Genomic DNA, 23,643 nt, shown 5'->3' with positions numbered 1-23,643 from the left:
TCCACTGCCAGAAGGATGGGCACTGGAAAAGGAACTGCCCAGAGTATCTTGCTTCTCTGAAGGATAAAAAGGATAGACCTTTGGAAGGTATGTCTATATCTTGTTATTTAGATTCTGATGATACTCATAGTTCATCTACAGCTTGGATTTTAAATACTGATGCCAGTTCTCACATTTCTTATGATATGCAAGAACTAGCAAATAGTAACAGCTTACGTTCTCAAGATGTTAGAGTCCGGATTGGCAATGGCTCAATTGCTGAAGCTTTAGCCATAGGATCTAAATCTTTTTACATGTCTGGACATGTTTTGTGTTTGAATAATATTTTATATGTACCTGATGCTTTTAAAAACATCATTTCTATATCTAGTTTGACTAGAAATTGCTATGAATTTCAGTTCACAGATAATGTTTGCAATATTTATTTTGGAAATAAATATGTTGATTCAAGTTATATGAATGATGGTCTTTATTATTTGGATAATAAAGACAAACACAAAATGAATGCAAGTGATCTAAATGAATGCAATGCCATGGTGAAAATCAACTCAAGTTCAAAATATATTTGGCACTTAAGGTTATGTCATGTTGCAGAAGATAGGATTGCAAAACTAGAGAAAATGGGGATTCTTTCCTCATTGGGCTCTGAGCCTACTCCAACTTGTGAATCTTGCCTTCAAGGCAAATAACTAGATCATCCTTTGTTGGACAAGGGCTAAGAGCTAAAAATATTTTGGAGCTAATGCATAGTGATGTATGTGGTCCATTTAAGGAAATGGCTAGAGATGGTTTTCATTACTTTATTACCTTTACTGATGATAAATCAAGGTTTGGGTATTTGTATTTGATGAAATACAAACATGAATCCTTTGAAAAGTTCAAAGAATTTAAATCCGAAGTGGAAAATCAAACAGGAAAAAGTATTAAAGCTCTTCGATCAGATTGTGGAGGTGAATATTTGAGTACTGAATTTGATGAATACTTGAGAGAGCACGGCATTGTTTCCCAGCTGACTCATCCAGGAACACCACAGCTAAATGGTATATTTGAAAGGAGAAATCGTATCCTATTGGATATGGTACATAGTATGATGAGCTATATTGATATGCCAATCTCCTTTTGGGGATTTGCATTAGAATCAGCTTTGTATATTCGGAATAGGATTCCATCAAAATCAGTTTCTTCCGCACCTTATGAGATATAGCATGGAAGAAAACCAAGTCTTAAGCATGTTAAGATTTGGGGTTGTCCAGCTTATATCAAAAAGCTGAACACTGATAAATTGGAAACTACATTAAAAAAGGGTCGATTTGTTGGATATCCAAAAGATAGTTTTGGATATTATTTTTATTTGCCTACTTCACAAAAGGTTGTGGTAAGTAGAGATGCCATATTTCTTGAACAACAGTTTGTTCAAGAAGGAGGCAAAGGAAGGCAAATAGAGTTAGAATTGGAGAATTCTGACCAACCAACAGATCAGATGGATATATATCCATCTAGTCAACCTACACCCATTGATGAAACATCTACAGCTATTCCTCATAGAACAACCGGGGTATCTCACTCACCAATGAGATATGGTTTCCTTCATGAAGAAGAACAAGAGTTGTTTACTCATGAAGAAGTAGATCATGAAGATGATCTACTTACCTATGAAGAAGCTATATCAGATATAGGCTCTTCAAAATGGATTGATGCTATGAAATCCGAGATTGATTCCATGTATTAGAATCAAGTTTGGGATCTTGTTGACCCACCTGAAGGTATTGTACCTATAGGGAGCAAATGGGTTTTAAAAAAAAAAAAAGTTAGTTCTAATGGAAAGGTAGAGACCTATAAGGTAAGGCTAGTAGTGAAAGGGTTTCGCTAAAGGCAAGGAATTGACTATGAGGAGACTTTCTCGCCTGTTGCCATGCTTAAATCAATTAGGATTCTATTAGCTATAGCTGCATACTATGATTATGAGATTTGGCAGATGGATGTCAAAACAGCTTTTCTCAATGGATACATTGAAGAAAACATTTTCATGGAACAACCTAGGGGTTTTGAATCCTAAGATGGTTCCAAGTTACGCAAGCTAAAGTGATCCATTTATGGGTTGAAACAAGCTTCGAGGAGTTAGAACATCCATTTTGATGAAGCCATTAAATCATTTGGTTTTATCAAAGATGAGGATGAGCCATGTGTATATAAGAAGGTTAGTGACAGTGCTATCACTTTCCTTGTCTTATATGTGGATGACATACTGTTGATGGGTAATGACACAGGTATGTTGACAACTGTAAAGGTATGGTTGTCAAATATATTCTCCATGAAAGACTTAGGGGAGGCAACCTATATTCTTGGGATTCGCATCTATAGAGATAAAGTGAAAAAAATAATTAGTTTATCCCAAAGCCTATACTTGGAAAAGGTGTTAAAGAGGTTTAAGATGCTTGATTCCAAGAGAGGATTATTGCCAGTGAGACATGGTATCCACCTTTCTAAGTAGATGTCTTCAAAGACACCTGAAGAAAGAGATAAAATGGCCAGGATTCCATATGCTTCGGCTATTGAAAGTTTAATATATGCAATGTTGTGTACTAGGCCGAATATCGCATATGCTGTTAGTTTGACTAGCAGGTAGCAATCCAATCCAGGTTTGTAACACTGGATAGCTGTCAAGAAAATCCTTAAGTACTTGAGAAGAACTAAGGATTTATTCTTGATTTATGAAGGTGAAGACTTGCAATTGGATGGTTATGCTGATTCTGATTTCCAATCAGATATCGATGATAGAAAGTCTACCTCTGGTTATGTGTTCATTTGTAATGGAGGTGCAGTCAATTGGAAGAGTTCCAAACAGAGCACGACTACAGATTCCACTACCAAGGTTGAGTATATTGCTGCATCAAATGCTATAAAGGAAGGTGTTTGGATAAAAAAGTTCGTGACAGAACTTTCAGTAATTCCTTCCATTGAGTAAGTAGTTCCACTTTACTGTGACAACAATAGAGTAGTCATACAGGCTAAGGAACCTCAGTCTCACTAAAAATCTAAGCACATAGAAAGGCGCTACCACATTATCAGAGAAATAGTTGGACGAGGCGATGTAGCCATGCAGAAAATAGCATCAGCTGAAAATCCAGCTAATCCATTCACTAAGCCTATGTCACAGACTCAGCTAGATTGACATCTTGAGAAGATGGGTCTAAGATATTGTAATGAATGGCTCTAGTACTAGTGGGAGATTGTTAATAGTATGCCCTAGAACATATCATTTAGTATGTATCTTGTACATGTTTTTATTAATAAAAGGCATTTCCACTTTTCCATTCACATAATATATTTATATGTAATAGAAAAGGTCCATTGATATTTTGTTAGAAATTCTATTCTTAAGTTGTTAAGAATATGAGTGACAATATTTTTAGTACAAAGTATCATAAATAGGTTTATAATCGAGGATACTTCACAATAAGGACATGACTTATCTAGAAAGATTATATTCATGTTTGTTCCCAAGTTATTTATATGAGATATAAATAAGATGGAATGGTGAGTCTCACAGCATATGACAAACATGATAGGCACTTATACATGATAAGTAGGTCGAACCAGTGACACTTATGACAAGCACATAGAGTTTACTCTTATCAATGTATTGTCATAAATCATATCAGTGCATATAATCTTTAGACCTGAGATAGCACAGTTATCTTGTATATAGGTAGTTTGAGTTTGATACTACTTTCATACTTGTACTGTGTATGGGTATATGGGCGTGTGTTGGCTCCTACTAGTTATATATGGAGGTAGGTGTTGATCATGATAGAATATGTTCCTCTAAGTAAATAGGGATAAAATCCTATGTTCATTTAATTGTTCTTGATGTTTCAAGTTCCTGGCCAGGACAGATAGATTTTATTAGAAAAGAGTTTCTGATGAGAAAATCTTTTTAATCAAGAACTGGAATTAAAAGAGAACATAATATTCATAGCAAATGGGGTTTGACATAAACCATGACTCTAGCTTGAATTGGGATTTTGTAACAGAGAGATTCTAATGCATGGTAACATATGATTATAGGTTCATTTAAGGTAAACCTTATTACTGATTGGGTGGCCATGGCATGCTATGCTAGGTGTTAACCATGGTCTATGAGGTGCATAAAATGATTTAGAGAAATCATTTATGTTAAGAAAGAGTTCTGATGATATTAAGAGTTGACATCATGTCTCATTGCCAATTAGTGATGAGCCTAGTAAGTCACACACATACACAAGTAATCACCAAATTAAATATGATTTAATTAATTAATTAAAGAGTTTAATTGATTAATTAAATAGGTTTGGTTTCCAATTAGATTGTGAAGTCCCTAGCATGACTTGAAACCAAATCTATGTTATTGGATGTATAGTATAAGTTAAATTTATATTTAAAGTGTTTAAATATGAATTTAATTAATGAGAAATTAATTAATAGAGATTAATTAATTAATTTATATTTGATATAAATTGATTAGAAGAAGAAAAATAATTATTTTGGATTGAGAACTCAAAATTAAAACACAGGGGCATTTTGGTCATTTCACAGGGTGACATGTGGCACCATTAGATGGTGACACATGACATTACACATAAGCTTGTCAAATTTCTTTTAATCATGTAAGATGATTAAAATTAAGATTAAATATAGGTTTGATACTTGGCACAATGTGATTGGATCAATTAAACCTAGAGCCAATTAGAAGGTGACATGTGGCAAGGGTTTTAAGTGGTGACCTAACTATATAAGTGTAAGGATGAAAGAACAAAACACAATCAGCTGCTGCCTCCCTTTGTGCCGCCACCCTTGAGACTGTCATTCTCTTTTCTTCTTCATCTCTCATCAATTCCAAGAGATTAGCAAACAATCTCTTGAATTAAAAATACTAGAAATTGTTTCTAGTGTCCTGTCTACATCTTTAATCTCTTAAAAGGAAAAACTTGATTTTCTAATTAATAAAAAAAGCTTTAGAAGCTATTCAAGGGCTGCCATAGGTGATCTTGGTGTGGACAAGCTAGAGGGACAACATCTGGTGTACTAAAGACGCATCCCAAAGGTGCCAAACACACTGTAGTGCATCAAGAGGTTAGTACACTTATTCTTGATCTAATCTAGGGTTTTAAAATTAATCTAATTAATTCTAAAATCTTGAATGGCAAATACAAATCCAAAAACATATTAAAAGAGTTTTAATATGTTGTTTATCATTGAAATCAAATAGATAAAAATAAATCTTGCATGATGCATGTGACCCTAGGTAAAAAATTTTAAATTTAATGATATAAACTTGTGTTTTTTCATGTTTCCGCTCCTTCACTCCCCAACCCAACCTCCATGGAAGCTTGAGCAAGCTTGTGATAACCCACTAAAGCACCCTAAAACCACTAACTTGCTTCACTAAAAATTGATCTTGCATCTTAAATAACCTCTAGCCAGCAAAAAGAAGAAGGAAAAAGGAAGTTTTGGAAACTTGGAAGAGTTATCAATTGAGGTTAGTGTCCAATCTCCTACCTCTTTTACTTAATCCATGTTTAATGTTATGAAATAAGTGGAAAGTGTAAGAAAACAAAATAAAATTTATGTGTGAGCATCCCTATAATTTTGGCATTTTAGGGATGGTTAGGGTTGATGAATTTAGTTGAAGCAAAGTGGTTTATGAGCTGCCCTTGGCATGAGATGAGTGATTGAACATGTAAGTGTATGTGTAATGCAAGTGTAATGCATGAATGGAACTTGAAAACTTGGACATTTGAACAACATTAGGGTTTGCTCATGTAATGGTATATTGACATTGTAATGGTCAATTGGTGACCATTTGAATGTGTGCGAGGAGGAATTGAAGTGAGTAAGGATAATGGAGTTGAGCTTAGGCATGTTACCCTTGGTGACCTATAGGACTGGGTGTGAGTCTAGCAGGTTTAGGCAGCCATAACTACAGTTGTATAGGTTCAATTGGTGCAAGGCTAATTGGACATGAAACTAGACACATAATGGCACAACTTTGGTGAAGAAATCCTGCCCAGAAAACCAAACCAAGTTGACCTAAAAATTACCCTAATCTGGGTGACTAACATACTATCCCTGGAAAATGATCAAATAAACAGTGTTTGTTCAAATGGTCATAACTCAGTGTAGAAAAGTTCAATTGATCTGAAATTTTACCAGTAGAAAGATGAGACATAGCCCTACAACTTTCATGAAGAAAAAAAAACCCAAATTTTGACCATAATATATCCAAAAATTGACCTGCATTCAGTGTACAAAAACTGCAGAATTAGTTCTGCCCAGAAATTCTGGAAAAATTTCAATAAGGCCAGTTATGGTATTTAGGGCATATCTTGAGTTAGAAAACTCCAAATGGAGTGATTCAAAAAGGAAATTAAAGAAGACACATAAAGAAATAACTTTCATGAAGACAATTTTATCAAATTCCTACTGTACAAATGACCAATGGAACAGTAAACTTAGTGCTTGAAATATGAAAATTGTAAATAACCAACACTAAGCTTTGAAATAGTATTGGCAACCAATACTAACAACTTTAGAATGCAAAATGTGGTATGTTGGGGATATTAGAACCAATATACCTATTGTCTATGAAAAAGTCAACATTTTAGTTGACTAATGAAATAAATAGTAACAATTAAACTTCAATTTCAAAGAATTGTAAAATTTAAAAGTGTAACATGCCTTAGTAGGCCTAATGTGATTAGTTTGGATAGGTTGGCATGCCAATAGGGTTTAGTTAGCATAGCCATTCTATATTTTGATGATACTTGGCCTTATGCCTAATGTTTATTACAGCTTATCAGTTGTTTTATTGCACACTAGGAGATACATATGTGACCGATGGTGTGACGACTTGAGGTACTTGATACCCAATGCTAGTTTACCCATTTATTCAGTCCAGTCATCCAGTATAGGTTACTTGGGCAACCAAAAATGAAAGTTGATAAATTTAATGAAATAATGAATATAACAAGTACCAAATAAATAAGACTACAAATAATTATCAAAAATTTGTCTGCATGAGATATCAATACACTCACTGCATATTCATTTCCTTTTAGTTCTTTTTCTTTTATTATTGGCACCACTAAGCATTATTGCTTAGCCCGTCACTTTTTACCACGCGTAGGTTGTGGAGAGACAGACAGAGAGCCCAGCAGACCACAGACTGGGTGAGGTCACAGATTTGCCTAGAGTCAGAGTCACCTCTCATCTACAGTGCATCAGTGGTAGGACCTTTAGGTCCCTTCTCAAATTATGTTTTTGCATTTTGTAATAGCTAGTGGTTTGTAATTTGTAAATTATGAACACATATAAATAGTAAATTTATGTAATCATATGTTGATGTACATATTTTGTAAAATTTTATTAATTAATATAATTTGAGAATATCTTCATGAAATTAAAGTTGATTTTGAGTTTGAATGAAATTATGGATTCAAGTTGAGAATTTGAGATGATTACTAATGTTGAGAATTGATGAGACCATGTTGATGGTAATTGGAGTTTGAGAATGATTGAAAATGATTATTGAAAGTGCTTTTCACAAGTTCCGAAGAACTGTTTTCTCCATTTTTAGCCAGTACTCTACAGGATTTCCTATAAAATTTTCGGAACCTCAAATGAATTTATAATTTTTATAAATGACTTAAATGAGTTAATTTTCACAAATTGCACTTCATAACTATGAAGAAATAAATTAAGGATAAAAATAATTGAGATAAAATATGGTGTTCCGGTACACTGTGTGACATTTCTTACTCGGCTATACTGTAGACGGGTAAGGGGTGTCACACCGCTTGTGGCTGCAAGGTCTCGCTAGGTCCTTCTTGTGCTTCATCTCTTCGAGGGATGGCATTCCCTTCGGCATCAAGCAGGTAGCAGGTGTTGTCAACCTTCTTACATATCGCCATAGATATGCAGATGGTTCGATCGATTCTTGATGTTTCACTAATGGAGCGCAGCCTGTGATGTCCTGGGACGAATCCGAAGTGGAGGGGGATGGTTGTGATGAGGCCACCAAGCACGATGTGCCCGGTAGGCTAGTGACAAAGGCGGCAGAAGTGGTTGCACAAAAAGAAGCTGGTGCTACAGCGCTACCCGGTGACCATACACCACAGGAAAAAGAGCTCACTAGCATTTACCACGCCAAGGCTGTCACCACAGCCCATTATGGTGTGAGCGGCTAACCGATGCATGTAACGCAGGGCTGGACTGCTGATACCCGAGGATTTTGACTTGCTAGAGTTATAAGGCTCCGTGTTTGGGGCTATGGAACTCTAGAAGTTAATGCTATTATAGAGCATGTGGTTTCAAGGGATCTCTTGGTTGCCGGTGCTGTCAAAGTCGAAGATGGCATTGAACTCATCCACATTCATTACCCGGTCGATACCAAAGAGGCAAAATTCAATTCTTCCTCTATCTTCCTTGTCGGTAGGCCATAAGGTGGCCTTGAAACTGCCTTAAAACTCCAATGTGGTGTCCCAATATGCGGGGAATTAGAGTTGGGCAAATCTTGTCCACCCGATGCTATCGAGGAGTCCGTTGATCTTGTCCTACAACCCGATTTGCTCCAGTAGAGCGAAATCCATGTATTTTGTGGAGCTAATTTTTTGGGTGTGAAACCAGCTGCACATAGCCTTGTGGGCATCATCACGGAATCCCCAAGGAATGGAAATTTTGGGTTATGGAGTGACTCGTGGCTGGGGTTGCGGTGGGGCTGGTTGAGAGGGTTGTGGTTGAGGAGGGCTGGTTGAGAAAAGGCTGCCCTTGTTCTTGGGCGTTGAGGTATCAGCTGAGGGGGAGAAGGTGAGGACTCTCCTCCTTGCCTCTAGGAAGACCCCATTCTTCGTGCAGATCATTTTGCAGGAGTCATTGATTAGTTTTGAGAAAAAGAAAACTAGGGTTTGGTGGAGGGAGAAGAGATTTGAGGGGTCTTTATAGACTAGGAGGGGTGGAGATGAAGGGTTTTGTCTTTATGAATGGTTTCAAGGCAAGGGGTGTATTTAAAGAGTCATTAGGACTCTTCATTTCATGAGTTTTGTGCCCCAAGAATCGCGTTTGCGACATGATACACGGGTCGTGTATTACTACACGAGTCCCGACACATAGGGCCGTATAAGTTTCTGCCCAAAAATTTCAAGTTTTGTCATAGTACATGGCCCGTGTAAATGAGCTCTGGGACTCGTGTAACTTACGTCCTCTCGAGTTACTTTGTTGAACATGTTACACGGCCAATGTAAATTACAAAGGGGACTTGTGTAACTTTCTGTCCTCAAGTTATTCTGCTAGTAACATTACATGGCCCGTGTAAATTGGGCTGTGGACTCGTGTAACTTCCTGTCTCCCCGGAGTTAAAATTTGTAAGAGTTTTATAGACTTCCAAAAAGTTACACGGGGCGTGTGAAACCTATACACGACCCGTATAATTTTCTGATTCTCCAATTTTTCCCTTATGAAAAATTTTTCTCACCACAATGCATAAAATGGATGTAAAGGTTAGCAACAGAGCTACTTCCCTAGTTTTGTTCAATTTTCTCTTTTATGGTTTTGACTTGATGATTCCTCTCCTCTCTTATTCTCTTCTCCCCCCCCCCCCCTTGCTTTTCCGAATTTGATATCTTTGGGGTTCCTATAAAAGAAAATGAGAACAAATATTAACAAAATTAAAATAAGAAAGAAAGAAAAAAAAATTAGAAATTTTGGGTTGTCTCCCAAAAAGCGCTTGTTTATAGTCATTAGCTCGACTTTGCCTTCGTTCTATCATGGTCTGTTCAGAGGATGGTCGAGGGTGCAGTTGACTCCCTTTTCCATGGGTTCTCCTTTAAAGTACGGTGTTAGGCTCTGCCCATTGACTTTAAATGCTCCTGAGGTTTTGCTCTACACTTCTACTGCTCCATGTGAGAAGACTTGAGTGACCTTAAAAGATCCAGACTATCTTGATTTCAGCTTCCCTGGAAAGAGTTTCAATCTAGGGTTGAATAATAGGACAAGGTCTCCTTCTTTTATTTCTTTCCTTGCTATGCACCTCTCATGCCATCTTTTGGTTTTATCTTTGAAGATTTGGCATTTTTGTACGCATTCTGTCGGATTTTTTCTAACTCATTCAGTTGTAGGAGCCTTTTTTCACCAGCAGCTTTGAGGTCAAAGTTTGGGATCTGAATTGCCCAGTAAGCTTTATGCTCAAGCTCGACAAGGAGATGGCATGATTTTCCATAAACCAGTTGGAAGGGTGTTGTGCCAATTGGAGTTTTATATGCAGTGCGGTATGCCCACAGTGCATCATCTAACTTCATGCACCAGTCCTTCCTGGATCGGTTTACATTTTTCTCTAGAATCTGCTTTAGTTCCTTGTTTGAGATTTCTACTTGGCCGCTGGTTTAAGGATAATAAGGTGTGGCCACCTTGTGAGTCACTCCATACTTTTTCAATTGTGTTTCAAATTGTTAGTTGCAGAAATGACTTCCTCCATCACTGATTATTGCTCATGGTGTGCTAAATCTTGTGAAGATATTCTTCTTAAGGAACCTTGTGACCACTCTAGCATTGTTGGTTGGTGTGGCTATTACTTTTACCCATTTTGACACATAATCAACACCAACTAGAATATAATTGTTTCCATGGGAAGAGGGGAATGGACCCATGAAGTCTATCGCCCATACATCAAACAATTCTACCTCAAGTATACTATGCAATGGCATTTCATTCCTTCTTGAAGTGTTTCCCATTCTTTGGCATTGATCACAAGCTAACACAAAGGATCTTACATCCTTAAACAAATGTGGCCAGTAAAACCCTACTTGCAAGATCTTGGCTTCTGCTTTTGAGGTGCCAAAGTGTCCTCCATATAGTGATGAATGGCAGTGTTGCATAATGCTCTCTATTTCCTCTTCCGGTATGCATATTCTTATCAGCCCATCATTACATCTCTTGTACAGCAAAGGTTCCTCTCATGTATAGAGCTGCACATCATGCATAAAATTTTTCTTTTGCTGATAAGTCATGTTTGGAGACAATACCCTGCATATAAGAAAATTAACAAAGTCAGCATACCATAGAGCTTGAGAGAATGCTAGTAATTGCTCATCAGGAAATGAATCATCAATTGGTGAATCCTCAAAGTCCCCAGTGTACTCCAATTTTAGCCTGGAAAGATGGTCAGCCACTACATTTTTAGATCCCTTTTTGTCCTTGATTTCAAGTTTAAATTCTTACAGGAGTAAAATTCATCGAATCAGCCTTGGTTTCGCCTCTTTCTTGCTCAAAAGGTACCGGATGGTAGCATGATCTGTGAATACATTGACTTTTAACCCAATTAAGTAGGATCTGAATTTGTCCATTGCAAAGACCACTGCTAGGAATTCTTTCTCTTTGGTGGCATAATTGATTTACATGTCATCAAGTGTCTTGCTGGCATAATAAATGGCATGGAGCTTTTTATCTTTTCTTTACTCGAGCACCGCTCCAACTGCAAAGTCACTCGCATCGCACATCACCTTGAATGGTAACTCCCAATCTGGTGGCTGCATTATTAGTGCTAAGATCAAGGCTTCTTTGATCCTGTTAAAAGAGACAAGGTAATTTTCATCAAAATCAAAGGGAACATCTTGACTTCACAAGTTGGTAAGTGGTTTAGCTATTTTGGAAAAATCTTTAATGAATCTTGTGTAGAACTCTGCATGTCCCAAAAAGCTTCACACTCCCTTGACTGAAGTTGGTGGTGGCATGTTTTCAATGATCTTAATTTTTGCCTTATCAACCTCAATTCCTCTTTCTGATATCAAATGTCCCAAAACTATACCTTCTCTTACCATGAAGTGGCATTTTTCCCAATTTAGGTCCAGGTTTGATTTTTCACATCTTGCAAAACCTTAGATAAATTTGCTAGGCAATCATCAAAAGTAGTTTCATGGACAGAAAAATCATCCATAAAAACTTCCATGATATTTTCAATATAATCAGAAAAAATAGCCATCATGCATCTTTGAAAGGTAGCAGGGGCATTACAAAGACCAAAGGGCATCCTTCTATATGTTGATGGGTGTATCCGCAAGTATACAGGTCTTCTCAAGTAATAGAGTGATGAATCAAGTATCATTCCCACGAGGATTTATCGTTTGAGTACCAAACTATGAATAAAGCGATTATTTAGGCTAATGATTGGTGAATAAATGGTAAATGTAAATGAGCAAAGTAAATTGATTAATCTAATTGGAATGGGTAAGAAGCGAGCAAATAAATTCTAAATCTAGATGCAATTGAACTAAATTAATAACGGTTAATTTAAATCAAAGTTTAATTATATTTAAAGTGATTTCAGAGTTGGGGGTTTATACATAAATTAATTGAGATTTGTCTTGGGTATTCCAATTTTAAGGGAAAATAAAGTTTGAAGGTGATTGATTATAAATTTCTTTGATATCTTTTTCAATCAAACCAAAGTGTGTTTTAAAATAACCAAACCTACTTTCGTACGATATTTAATTAATATAAAACCCATTAAGTTTTGTAATCAATCATTAATTCCTCTTAAAACCCTAGTTTATTTCTAAATCTAAGTAATTTTAAGTTCCAATCCTTGATTATCTATCAATGACTTTCACCTTTCGGTCCTTCAATCAAAGATTAACACAATACCCAATGGGTACCAACATTAGGCAAGTAAAACAAGCACACAAGGAAGGAATCAAAACTCATATTTATATAAAATATGGAAATACCCAGTCCAAATCCATAAATTAATCTAAAGCATATTTCTCAACTCTGAAATCCAAAGAGTTTACTCACTCATATTGGTATTTACAAGAAATATTTATGGAAAAGTAAAGAAAAACATGATAAGAGGACTAAAAATAAAAAAACCCAGGTAGAAAAATCCAAAATTCTGATTTCTGGAGCTCCCAAAGATGGTTACAGCAGCTCCTCCCTCAGAAAAATGGCGTCCTCCTCCTCTCTCTATTTATAATTTTTTTTCTTTCCTTTTGTTTCTTCCCATTTCCTCTTGTGGAAAAAACTAGGAAATGATGATTTTATATGGTCCCAAAAAGTTGCCCTAAAAGTGAATAGGAGCCAAGGAGTGGATAGGAAATGAAGCGTAACATTATCCAAGTTAGCAGCATTATTCATGTTCTGTGCAGTCTGCTTAGCGTACTGCTTAACCCTAAGCAGCTTCTTTAGCAAATTTTAGCCTTTGGTTGCACTGTCTGCTTAAGGTTAAGCAGACCCTCAGCAAATCTCGACAGACTTGGAGTAAAATGGACTTTTCAGCTCATGCTTGACTTGTGCTGCACCTTAAGCACTGCCATTTTAACCTAAGCAGGATCTTAAGCAATTCTTGGCAGGTTGTGGAGTAAAAGCTTGAGTATGTAGGATTTAAACTGTGCTTGACTTTCAGCTTGAACAGGCTTAAGGTTAAGCTTATACGACATACCCTAAGCAACATCATAAGCAAAGTCTCAAGCAAATTTCGGCTAACTTACTCTTTCAAGGCTTGATTTCTTCAACTTTCCTCCATGCCTAAAGAATTCCAAATTTCTTCAAATCACTTCCTAATGCACTCATTGATCATCGATTTGCAACAAAATCCTATCAAAAACAACAAAATTATAAAAATCAAATATAAAGTATCTAAAGTTAACAAATAAGCTAAAATAAAGCTAAAAACATAAAATATACTAAAATATAAGGGCAAAATGGATGCAAAACTACCCTAAAATGCCTATATGAAATGAGTGTAACAAATTCCCCCAAACTCAAACCTTTGCTTGTCCTCAAGCAAATTAAAAACAATTAATGCAATTTGGGATACCTTACCTTAAATTTATGAAAATTACTTATCCAAACTCTCAAGCTTACTTTTACCCACCAACAAACCATATCCCCACTTTCAAGGTACAAAGAATTCAATCATTACCAAAGTTATCAGCCTTGGGTCAATTATCCATATCATCAAGCCCAAACCAATCAATCACAAAGAATAATCATGCCTAAATAGACTATAGAGTAATCCAGAAACTAAAGTGTCTCAAATAATGATGGAAGTAAATGAATGGATTAATGATATCCCAATCCCATAGGCAATTCTCCTATTCCAATCTCCACTAATGTAGCAAAACACCATCAAAAGATGAAAATGACTTTTAAGGGTTGTAATGGGGCTAAGGGGGTGATAATGTGGCTAACAAAAAAAGGATAAATGTAACAAAATATGAGAATAATCAAATTATTAAAAGATCAAGACACATAATTTTTTTTTTAATAATCAAATGGGAGAAGGAACTTTACAACTATTCACCAATGCTAGCATATAATTTTGAAGCTTTTGGAGGGATTACATAAATAACATTGACTTTGAATTATAATTGTCCCTTTCAATTCACCCCCAAACTCATTTCTTTGTGTACTTGGGTGGTGAATTACTTTACATACCATAATTGAATTTGCTAGCCCTTTTCAAAATGATATTAACAATGAAGCTTTAAAGAGAAAAATGTGAAAAAGTATCCCAAATATATGAATTTACACTGCTTAAGATGTTGCTTAACCTGTTGCATAGGGTAAGCAAAAGCATAAGCATTGGCAACATACCATAAGCATAAATAGTAGAAGGGTAAGCTGTTACCTCAAAATGATGTTAAACATATGCAGCTCAAAGTAAATTTTGCAACTCATCAATATCCATAAAATTAGGACTGAATAAAAGATAAAGTACAAAAATAATGTGCAAGAAGATGAAAAAGTGTAATGAAATAAGATCTAATAGTTAAATCAAGAATTAAACCAAAAAACATTCATAGAATAACTATATCCATATCAGAAGATAAAATAAAATAAACTAAACTAAAGGAAATGAATGCAAATATAATCATAAAAACTAATTACCAAAGTATTGCAACTATTACTAAAGTTTGAATATTAAAATATACAGATTACAAAATAAACCTAAAATAGAAACTAAAACTGAATTGAAGAACTAAAACTAGTACTAAACTATCACATCTATTCAAGCTCATCAAGGCTTTATCGTTGTTCAAATTTTATTGGTGGGTCTACTAGTAGCACAAGGCATTTTGCTGGGGTAAGCACAAAATTACTTAAGGCTAAGCATGACTTGCATAGGGTAGTTGCTTAGGTTAAGCATGTAGCAATTGCTGAAATTAAAGATTCTAGGTAATGCTTAAGGTCTGCACAAATTTGCTTAAGGTTAAGCAGAATTTGCATAGGGTACAGCTTAGGGAAAGCATACAGCAATTGCTGAACTAATGATTGTAGTGTTGCTTAGGGTCAAGCACAAATTTGCTTTGGGTTAAGCAGAATTTGCATAGGGTATAGCTTAGGGTGGGCAACATCATCAGCAAATTTTGGCAGGTTTTGGGACAATTTGTGATTTTACTTACCAAAAACGGTGCAAATGCTATGGAATGCTATCATGACCCTCAGCAATTACCAAATACACATTAACACCACAAAATTGAAGAATTTAAGCTCATCATCTCTCATAAACCTATCAAGCATAATACAAGCATGTGGTAATTAGCTCAAATTAGGCACAAATTGTGATTACCCTTTGCAAACTTAATGAAATTGTCTTATTCCTAAGCTTATACTCAAAGCACATTTTCAGTAGCATTTCAGATAAGTTCCAAGCATTTGAAAATTGCAGAAAAGACATAGAAATTGACTTCTCAAGCAGCATGAACAGTAGTGTGAACAGTAACATAAACAGTAACTCAAACAAAAACATGCAACTTCTAACAAACTACAAAAACTACATATACACTAAAAGATAAAACTTAACAAACACTATTTTTGCACTTTAATAATGTAACACCCCTATTTGCATAGCTTAGTAAATTATATTGTTCCGGTGACCGGTGTCGGTTCGGATAATTAAGAGAATTAGAACCACGTCTAAGACACCTAGAAAAGCCCTGATCGAAAATAAATAATAATTACCAGATAGAAAAGTAAAAATAAGAAAAACAGAATACAAGAAGTTAAATGAGCCGAGAGTCACAACGATGGGTGACCTTCGCGGGAAGTGACTGCAAGGTCAGTCTAAACTCAAATTTTGAACAGTAAAATGTGACGTCGCGGTCCTTAGGACTATTGCGAATACAGTGGAAAAGAGAAAATCATAGAAAAGAATGGTTAAACAGGTCAAATAATTAGGTTAGAAATTCGGAAGAAATATCAAATAATTTGCAAACCGGATTGAACCGGCGAGGGGCAATTTGGTCAATTCACCCCTAGAGGTGACTCCTGACCTAAATGTCCAATAAAATCGAAGAAACGAAAATTTTGGAATTAAAAATTAAATTAAAGAATTATTGAAAAATTAAATAAAAAGAAAAAGAATAAAAATGGGACTTATTACATCATGATGATGACATCATATATGATGTCAAAATTAATTTTAATTTTCCAACCTTTTTTACCAAGTCCAATAGCCAAGTAATTACATAAAAAAGAAAGAAAAAAAAAAGAGAAAAGAAAATAAGGATTAATGACATCATGTAAAATTAAAGGATAAAAAAAAAAGTAAAAACTCAAATTTTCTTCTTCTTCACTCGTCACTCCCTCTCTCCCATTTCTCTCTCTCATTTTCTCTTCATTTCCACCGTTTTTGGACTTAGAAAGCTTGATTTTCTCTAGTTTCTTCCCATAAATTTCTTAAACTCCAACACAAAATCACACTCTTAGACCTAGATTCATTAGTTGGGAATAAAAAGGAAGAAGGAAATTGAAGATTGGAGAAGAAGAAAAATTGCTTGAATAAGGTAAGCCAATTTTCTCACCATATGCATGGTCTATACATGAAATATAATTGAAATTGATGAAATTATGTAAAAAAACTTGGAAATTTACTCATGTATGGACTTATGGGAAATTTGGCAGCCATGGGAATAGTGGGGTTTATGGTGTTTTAGTAGAATTAAATGTGTAATTAGGCTTAAGGGATTAAGGATAAATGATTGGTATGTTTAGATTTCATGAAATGTGGTAAATGCAAAATTAGGGTTCTTGACCTAGGGTTTGGGAGACAAAATTTTAAGAATTGGTCAAATGGTGTGTGTGAGCTTGTTTGAGCTGAAAAATGGTCATGTATGACCAATTGTGGTGTGTTGGAAGTGTTAGAACTAAATTGAAATTCAGATTGGATATGGTCATTCTGTAGGCAGCATGACCAAGGTACCTTTCAGGGACCAAAACTAATAATTTACCAACCTAATTGGTGTGAGGCCAATTGGGAATGAAACTAGACACAAATTGGCACATTTCTCATTTAGGAATCATGCCCAAAAAGTGACCATAGCATAGTGAACAAATCAACCAAATCCGGACTTAGGTATTCTGCCCTGTACAAAATGACCAAATGAATAGTATTTGTTCATTTTACCATAACTTGGGCTAGGCAGGTCTAAATAACCTGAAATTTAACCAGTAGAAAGCTGAGATATAGACCTACAACTTTTATGAAGAACACAAATCCAAATTATGCCCTTAACCAAGTCATTTGGCTACCCAAATTTAGTGACCTAAAACAGAACCAGTTTTGGTGCCCAGAAATCTGGGTTAGGCCAATCCGGCTAGTTATGTTCAAATGGCTACAACTTGAGCTAAAAAACTCTAATTGGAGTGATTCAAAATGAAGAATAAATTTAAGACAATAAGGAACAATTTATATGAAGAAAACTTGGCCAAATTCTAATAGCAACATGACCGATGGAATAGTACAAAATAGGTCACCAAAACTGAAAATTTGAATGTTTGCCTAAAAGACTTAAGTTTTGAGAAAATTACCAAAAACAATAAGTTTGGTAACCAAAATGTGATATGTGAGTATAGTTAGATTTTCCATACCTATTAAGCATAAAAAAGTCAATATTTTGACTTGAATAGTACTATGAATAGTAACCTTAACATGAAAATTTTCAAGAATGTAAGTTTAAGCATATTGGGACTAGAATTGAACATATATGAATTAATTATTGGAATTATTGTGAGGCAAAGATACTGAGACACTATAATTTTCGTGTTTCAGCTGAAAAAGACCCGGAAGGTCTAAGAGACTGAGTCAAGGCCTAGAGGCAACTCACGTCAGGTTTGTGCACAAAAATTTATAAATTATAGTTTTCACAATGAAAATTGATTTGTTATACATTGTGAATGTGTTTTATTCATTATGAATTTCGAGAATGTTGTGTTGCCTATTTTACAATGGAAATTTGAAATGAAAATTATTTATTGATTTGTATGAAATATTTGAACAATATGGTTTTGAATTTGGTTATGGCCTTGGAAATTTTATTTGAGAATTTGTGTGTTGCCTACTTTGGAAATGGAGATTTGAAATGAAGTTTGTTTAATTGTTGTATCAATTATAATTGAACATCATAGTTTTAAATTATTTTGATTCACACTTGGCATGGCAGTCCCTTATTATGTTCCTCCTCCATTTATGGGGTGAGTTTGACTATATTTGTAACATCCTCTCGGTAGCAACTCCGTACATTCTACTGTTCCGGTGACCAGTGTCGGTTCGGACAGCTAGAACGTCTGGAAAAATATTTAAACTAAAGTCAGGAACCATAATTAACTCAAATATTAATAAGAAAAATTTAGGAAAAATTTTTGAAATAAAATACAACCAAGTTAAACGAGCTGGTGCCCAAGCGATGGGTAACCAGAGTGAAGTTGCGGTTCTCGCAACGAGGAGCCCTAGACCCGGGGAAAAATTCATAAAAAAATTTTTTGGACTCCAGAGAAGGGTCATTGAGGTTCCTATGGCATTAGAATGCCAAGAAAATATTTAGAAAAATTTTTCAATCGGTACAGACAATTTTGACCCGTTAAGCCAAACGGAGGGCATTTTGGTCATTTCGCCTTCAGAGGCGATTTTTGGCCGACTTGTCCAGTTGAGTAAATAATTATTATGATCTAAAATATGAATAAATATTGTTAAAAATTAAATTGAAAATGATTAGAAAAGAAAAGAAAAGAAAATGAAATAAAAGTCATATTTATGACATGAGCATGATGCAATTAAAATATTTTCACCCAACCAAATTTTGACACATCATTATAAACTACTAAAACATGAATAAAAGGAGATAAAAATTGGAAAAAGTGGACAGCCATCTTCATCTTTGGGCTGTAGAAACATTGAGAGAGAGAGAGAGAAGAAAAAAACTCCATGAAAGCTCTTGTTCAAAGCTTGATTTTCCCTAAGCTCTCCACCCCAAAACCCTAAACTTCCTTCACAAAAATTATCCCTAAACCTTGAGGAAGCATAAGGCAGCAGAAATTTGAGGAAATTTTGAAGTTGGGCAAGTCCAAGTTAGGTCACAAGTGAGGTTAGTGCTTATTTATGCAAGTATTCCTTTTATTTCATGTTAGGAACTTGAAATTGATATGAAATGGTAAATTAAATGGACTAAATTCATGTGTATGTATACCATGAATTTTTGGCAGCCCTAAGGAAGGAATGAATTAGATTGTTTTGATGGACTTAGAGTGAACTAGAGAGTATGTTTTAAGGTATATATATATATGTAAGGAATGAAAGTGATTAATTAAGGTATGTTGTGAACATTTATAGTGGGAATTAGGGTTTTGAGGAGTGAAATTTTGATTTGGCTTATGAAATTGTTAAAGAACATTCTAATGGTCAATTAATGACCATTTGAGGTAAGTTAATCATAAATTGAAGTGTACTAGAGTGTTACAAACCAAAGTGGTAGGCTGCCTAGTGACAGCAGCAGGGAGGCTGTGAGTCCAGCCCACTTAGACAGCCATAACTTTGGCTGTGTACGTCCAATTGGTGTTTGGCCAATTGGACATGAAACTAGACTTATAATAGCACATTTTTGCTGAAGAAACCATGCCCAAAAGACCAAAGCAAGTGGACCAAAAGTTGGCCCCAATCCGGATACCCTGCAAGCCAATTCTGCAGAATGACCAAATGAATAGTAACTGTTCATTTGGCCATAACTCACTGTAGAATGGGTCAATTGACCTGAAATTTTTACAGCAACAAGTTAAGACATAGAAAAACAACTTTCATGAAGAAACCTACCCCAAATTATGACCAGAACCTAACCCAAATGGCAGTCACAGTCACTGTTCATGGTACTGTAGATTTGGTAATTCTGCAGTTTTTCCAATCCGACCAGCTGTGGTTTTTGGACCATATCTGGAGCTAAAAAACTCCAAATGGAGTGATTCAAAAAAACAAATTCAACTAGACAAAATAAGGAACAACTTTCATGTTTACCATTTCCTCAAATTCTTAGTGTAACAGTCCCTAATGGAACAGTGAATTAGGGCACAAAATCTGAAATTTCTGCCCCCTTAGTGCTAAGCTTGGAAATGGATTTGGAGATTAATCCCAACAAGTTTTAAATGCAAAATGTGGTATGTTTGGAGTGTCAAAACCAATGTACCTATTTTCTATCCAAAAGTCAACATTTTTGTTGACCAATGAGGTGAATAGTGACACCAAAACTTGAAATTCAAATGTGAAATTAGAAATGCATTTAGGGGACTTTAAATTGCAATTGGCAATTAATACTAGCAAATGTAAAACTCAAAATGTGGGATCTTGGTGTAATTAGAATTAATATATCCATTAAGTATAAAAAAGTCAACATTTTGGTTGACTACTAAGGTGAATAGTAATCAAAATGATTAGTAAATTAAGATGAAGACCTAGAACCAATTCTAAGCTTAAATGCTTAGAATTGTATGACAAATGTGGACTATGCATCCTAGTCAAAATTATTAAAAAAGAAATTAAGGCCATAAATTTGAAATCCATGAAATATTCATGGATTACTTGAAACATGAAAAATAAGTCACCTAATTAATGTGAATAGATAGTTAGGGCTTACATGCCCATCACAAATGGAATTCATAAAATATTAATAACTCAACTTGAAATATAAAATTTGTGACTACATAAGTAGATTCTTAAATGTATAAATGAGAAAGCAAAAATGTTTTGAATACAATGGTACATGTGAACCATTGTTTAGAAGTGTGATCAATATGAATAACATAATGAATGAATAAATGAACCATATTAATGTATGAATGAGACATTAGTTCTCATTATTGTAGAGAGGAGAAGTATTTTGAGTACAATGGTAAAAAAAAGGATAATTGATGTGAATTGTGATCATATAAATGATCAAATGAATGTATGAATTATAATTGAAATTTATCATTAAATAATGAAGTCATAAAACACCATATATTAATATTTAATGATATTATGTGCCCTTGTATTGCCTAGACACGTGTGTCAGATTGGATAGATTGGCATGCCAATAGGGTATTGTTTTAGCAGTACTGCGAAAGGCTTTATGCTTGTATTCATGGCTTTATGCCCGTATTCATGGCTTTATGCCCACATTCATGGCATTATGCCCACATTCATGGCTTCTACGCCCGACTATGTGTTATCATGGCTCTTTAGCCATACTGACTGCATACGTGGTTGACGTTCTGCGTCCCATGGTATGACGGCCCGAGGCACCGCGGTGTCCAGTGCCAACGACCCGTTATCCAGTTTAGTCAGCTTGTCGTAGGTTACTTGGGTAGTGAAATTTATTGAAATAAGTTAAGAATATTAGCAATTAAAAATATTAGATATTAAATAAAAGAAATGAGTAAGATGACCTAAAATAAATTAGAATAGTTATTTATCAGATATCAAAATCTACTTATTATGAAATAATCTGAGACAACCTAGAAAGTATTGAGAAAATGCTAAAAGATTAGCAAAGAAAATTATAACACACATAAATATTGCAAATGTGACTTACATGATAATAAAAGAATATATTTATTATTTTTAGATCATTTTTATTTGTACATTATTTCCTTGTTATATTATTGCACCACTAAGTAGCAATGCTTAGCGCGATGGAATTGTTTCCTCGCGTAGGTACTGAAGTTAGAACCCAGCAAATATTAAACAGAGATTTTGGAGTTCTGATCTGCAGAGCGTTCCAGGTTGTCACCTCCTCAGCAATGCATGTAGATAGGGCTCACATTAAGCATATCATGTATTTTGTGTATGTTATTTATTTCTTATATTGTAATATAAATTAGCAAATTGTAATTAATTTGTATATCATGTAAATTAAGGATTTATTTAATTATTGCAAATTATGTAAATTAATGCAAATTTGAGAATTTTGCTATAAGAATGGAGCATGAATGAATTTGTACAAATGAGTATAGATTTGAATTACATAATGATTTTTCAAATGATGATATGAGTATGGAAATGATTATGAAATTAAAATGTATGGATGAGATTTGAAATATGAGAAAACTATGAGAATGATTGATGAGATAATTATGATTAGCATGGATGAGATTTTTTTTTATTTTAAAATATTGTTGAATTTTCAAACAGGTGAATAGTATAACACATCAAACGATAATAAAATAGGGGAAACTTTGTTAGTTTCTCCGTTGAAAAAATAATCAATATTAAATATAATGAGAACAAAATTTTTAAAGAAATAAAGTGAGGTAAGTTAGGGTGCTCCAGCACCGAATGTAGCACGCCTTGCTCGGCTACACTGTAGTCGAGTGAGGGGTGTTACAATATTCCTCCCTCTCTGGCTTTCCAGTCTGAGAGGTGAGTTTGGATGAGTACTCATTAGCTAGCTAGCCACCTCCCTCATTGATTTCGATTAGTGGGTTGAGTTTGCCTTGTCGTGGTGTATAACAAGACATGTTTGGAAATTTTGTGTCATGGCCTAAGTTGTGTTATTGATTGGCAACATTGTGTTTATTTAATTATTTGATCAAAGTTGTATTATATTAAGCTTTGAAAATTATGATTTGTATAAATGTGATTTAAAAAAAATTATGAAATGCGATTATGAGATTTTTGAATTATGATTTGTTCATAAATATTTTATATTATGCATTCTATTCTTTATTGTGCACCACTGAGTATTTTATATTCAGTGATAGCTTCTTTTGCTATCACAGATAAGGAAAATGATATAGTAGCAGAGCAAGCTGCTACAGTCAGAGAGGAGCACAGTTGAAGAATTTTTGTACGGGTATTTGTCTATACCCTGGTAGTTTAGTTTGATGTAAATATGATAGTATGCATATGTATCTCTACAGTTTGAGCAGTTGTACAGATAAAATTGTAATAATATTATTTTGGATTTTCTTTCTGTATATTAAGATTGTGTATGTAAAATTAATTTTAATTCTATGTTTATGAATGGAATTATTTTAACAATATTTTGAAAAGTGAATTTTGATTTAAATTGTGGTTGACTATATTGTTTTGGGATATTATTGGAGGTTGGGGCTGTGAAATGAAATTATTGGAAGTGTTTTCACAGGTTTTGAAGAACTGGTTTTCCCAATTATAGACGGCACTCTGCCGAAATTTTTCTAAAATTTGCGAACAAATAAAAGGGGACAAAAATTTTAACTAGTTTTTAAACTCTAATTAAATGTTTTTAATACCTATTAGAAAATGCTCACCACTTCAAAAAAGTAAGAAAATTGCTTTAAAATCCTTTGCAGTTTATTTAATGGGTTACCGGTAGGCGAAGTACAGTAATT

This window comes from Hevea brasiliensis, chromosome 13 (genome assembly GCF_030052815.1).
Source record: "Hevea brasiliensis isolate MT/VB/25A 57/8 chromosome 13, ASM3005281v1, whole genome shotgun sequence".
In the NCBI taxonomy this organism is placed as follows: Eukaryota; Viridiplantae; Streptophyta; class Magnoliopsida; order Malpighiales; family Euphorbiaceae; genus Hevea; species Hevea brasiliensis.
The sequence above is the reverse complement of the archived record's forward strand: the minus strand, read 5'-3'. Positions refer to the sequence as shown.